The following is a 3863-nucleotide window of genomic DNA, read 5'->3' as shown; positions in this document are numbered from 1 at the left end:
AAGAGTGTCTAGAATTTACACATCAAATTATGTGTCTATTTGTCTTTCTACATGGCCATGGCTGTTATAAGGTGTGAGTTCACACATCAGAAATCCAGTATAAATATGGTATGAAGAGCTGTTAAGACTAGAAAAATTACTCAGTGCCGGGGACCAGCCTCGGCGGGGATGGGTTGGCTCGATGGAGGCGACGCTGGAAAGGAAGGAAGACTAAGGCCTCATGCCTTTTCATGCACGTCCTAAGCCGGATACTCCCAGAGATCGCTCTCTGAGGAGTGACAACTGTTAGGAATCATCGTGCCTTTTTATTGAAAATGGGATACATGCAAGTAAATGGGAGAGGGGCTACGTGTACTAATGATCAATTCATAATGTTTTAACAATAGAAACCATTCAGAGTTTGATTAAGGGCAGGTCTATTAATCATTGATACAGTTCAACAATTGTTTGATTGATGAAAGCAGGTTCCTGGTAACTTCAAGCAGTGCAGTTTCAGGAAACAATTCCAGCAAGTAGAGTTAACTATCAGTCTATGTTCAGCAGTAGCCGTCTTATGATTACTAAAAGAAAATCTCAAGCATAAATATTAGTTCTTATGGATTTTCATAATGATACTTATATAATTCTATAGGGATCTAAAACTTGAGGAATCCTGATATACTTACCTATCCTGAAGGGGTGAAGTTATTATTCACTTGGTGAGGGTGGGGACAGTTTTTTCAACTGGCGGTAAAGCGACTAATAAGTTAATGAAAAACTTTAAAATGGGTTTATGGTGTTGTGGATACACTTATGTAGCCTATGGCACCACTGTTAAGTATTTTGTTAGAACATTAGTTACCATGGGACAAGAGCGTCCTGGGCCAGTTTCAGCCTAGTCCTATTGTACGTGAAAAGATTATTTATATTAAATGCATCTTGAAGGGCCTTCCAAAGATCAAGAAGAACTTTAGCACACCCTCTATTGTGCCCAATGAAACGTTGTAATTAACAGTAAGTGGTCAGGGTAAAGGGGAGCGGTCGGGGGACTTTTCGGGAAATCTTACCACATACTCAAGATGTATGAGGGAGCTATGTAATTCTTTTATAGAAGTATATCGGGGAGTCGGAGGGGGGGTCACTTACCAGCAAGGCTATCACAGTCCCGGAGTGAATAGCAAGCGGCCTTGCCGACATGCTAAGTGACCCAAGCTTTTTCCAAGGTCGGGGGGCATACAGTAGTAGCCTTGCCAACTTACTGAACCAACCAGAAGCGATGCTCAAAGGTCAAAGGGCTCAGACAGGTCCTGGAGCCCCACCTGGTTGGACTCCTCCAACTTAGACTTTAGGTTACCAAATAAAACATTTAGACAATTTTTTTTTTTTAAGTTTCTGCTACAGGGTGTGTATGCTCACTATAGAGAGACACAGAGAGATAGAGAAAAAGAAAGTAGGAAATCCCTCTCCATGGGGGATGGCTACTCTGCAACCTCTTCTCTGTTCCCTTGGGATCGTGGTCACACATGCACATGTGCCAGGTGTGATTTTCTTTTTTAAAATTTAGACATTTGCCATAGGGCATTGGAGCTTGCTGAAGACAGAGACAGAAAGGGAAAATGAGAAATCTCTCCCCACCCTGGGAAGATAGCCAAGCTGCAATCCCTTCTCCTCTCAGGATTTTGGGCACATATACACACAAGCCCCTGGGTACAGGACTGGAACCAGAGTTGGCAATGTGGGATCCAGTACCTTAACCACCAAGCACCTGTAGGTGCTGAGGCAAAAACATTTTAAGTGTGATGCTAAATCAAGTCTTACATGGGAGAAATTCATGGCTCACAAATTTTCCATTTTGTGAATTAAGGGGCTGTAGTTTCCAAGTATTTAGGCCCATAATTATGGTACAAGACCAGAATGTCTCTCTTCTTGAAACTAAACTGGCTAGCTGGAAACTCACAAAATTGGAATGGAATCTACCAAGGCTACTTAGATATCGAAGAGTCTTGGATAATTATTAATCAAGTTCACAGGCACTGTTGGGAAGTTAGAGGGTGTAGACAGGCCCACCCAGCATCTCCAAGAAGCTTAACGGTCTTAAGGAGGCCACAACTGGGTTTAATGCCTTTTTTCCAACTATTCCAGTATTTCACAAAGACCTGTAAGTGTGGATCTCCTTAGATTGATTAATTTTGTAGAAAGAAAATTTCATAGATTCTTTAATGTCCCGTCTGCAGTGACTTTAACCTTAATTGATGGCAAAAAAACAATCATTTAGGTAAGAATACAAAGTGGTAGGGAAGAAAATTAGGTAAAAAGGAAGGGATTCCACTTGCAAACAGTTGGCAGTATGTATATAAGGAGGTAACAGGAAGTCCTCCTGAAATAATAAGCAGTGAAACTTACCAGGAATGGTATTGATTAGTGTTGACTTTTCAGCTATCACCTGAATAAAATTATTACAAATGTTGATAGAATTGTAACTTGACCAAGAATACTGATTTCCTGTGCTAGAAGTGCCCCAGGCCAGGCAGCTGTGGGGGAAGCTGCAGAGCAATTAAATGTTGAGAGAATGGAGTGGGAGTGAATATTTAAAATAAATCTTTAGGTTAATATTCTATACCTGTGGACAAACTGTTCACATTTTTCTGAGTTTTAGCGGCCACTGCTTTCTCTAATTCCTTCCTTTGGGTCTTGGCAAACCAGCTTTTCCACTCTGGTAAGGTGGCTTTGATACTTTCCAAATCTCATTTCACCAACGAAAAATTTTGACATTTTGTTTTGCTTTGCATTTACTGGATAAACTCCTTCACTAATTCAAACTATATTCCAGGTCCCTTAAGAATCCTTAGGGACAATAAAATTAGGTAGCGTTCTGCCTTCCAAACAGGGCATTCTTGTTTTAAACACAGGCAAGAAAGGGGATTTACTTGGGCAAGCAGGTCAAACGCCTATTGAATTACATACACTTCAAGACAGGGACCTATTCTGTCTGCCCTGTAGCCAGAGGCCTTGCGTGTTGGTGGGTCAAGGGCAAGTATTTCAGATGTTGCTGGTCACTACACATAAAGTCATAGCATTCTTGAAAACCAGAGAAAGTCATGATGTCATAATCCAGAGGCGTTTTGGTTCGCTTTTTTGACATTTTCATTACCATGAGAAGTCATTTAAACTACGTAGGCTAATACAGGCCACGGAGGAGGAACTTTAAGCCCAGAGGCTTTGTAGCCAAGACTCAGCAGGTTCTGGGGGTTACTAATTATGGAATCGGGTAACAATGGGCCCGATTTGGCTTTCATCTCCCTTAGAAACAGGTACACAATTCTGCAGGCTAACTGGCAACAAACACCAACACGCCTAAGCTCGCGCTGCGAGACTAGCTCAGAAAAGGAGATGACTCCGCATTTAAAACTTGTCCTCAGCCCCAGCGTGACAGGGGCCGGAAGCCGCGCCACGTGACCGGTCCTCCTCCGCGGCCATGCCTAGCGAGGCAGGCGCCAACATCCCTTCTACATTTCCTAACTCCTCCAGTTCCGGACGGCGCAGAGACGTCTGACAGGAGAAGGTCCCAGCTAGCTCTGGGTTCGAGCGTCTCAGAACTCGCGCCTTTTCCAGCCATGCTTTCTAGGTGCCTCATGCCAAAGGGCTGTCGGAGACTTCCGCCTGGGTGCCAACCACGTGACCACGTGAGACTTGAAGAGGCTGCGGTTCCAACTTCACTACTCAAGTCCCTGGGCTCCGCCCACCTAGCGCCCTCCGCGGCGCGTGACGACACGACTCACGGCGGCCTCCGCCCCGGCGCGCCTGCGCACTCAGCTCTCGCGGTGTCTCGCGCTCAGCCCCGCCTACTCTAGCCCCGCCCTTTCCGCCCCTCCCTCCCCCTCCGC

The sequence above is a fragment of the Tupaia chinensis genome, unplaced genomic scaffold (genome assembly GCF_000334495.1).
Source record: "Tupaia chinensis unplaced genomic scaffold, TupChi_1.0 Scaffold000528_1, whole genome shotgun sequence".
NCBI classification, from domain to species: Eukaryota; Metazoa; Chordata; class Mammalia; order Scandentia; family Tupaiidae; genus Tupaia; species Tupaia belangeri.
Note: the sequence above shows the minus strand (reverse complement) of the source record.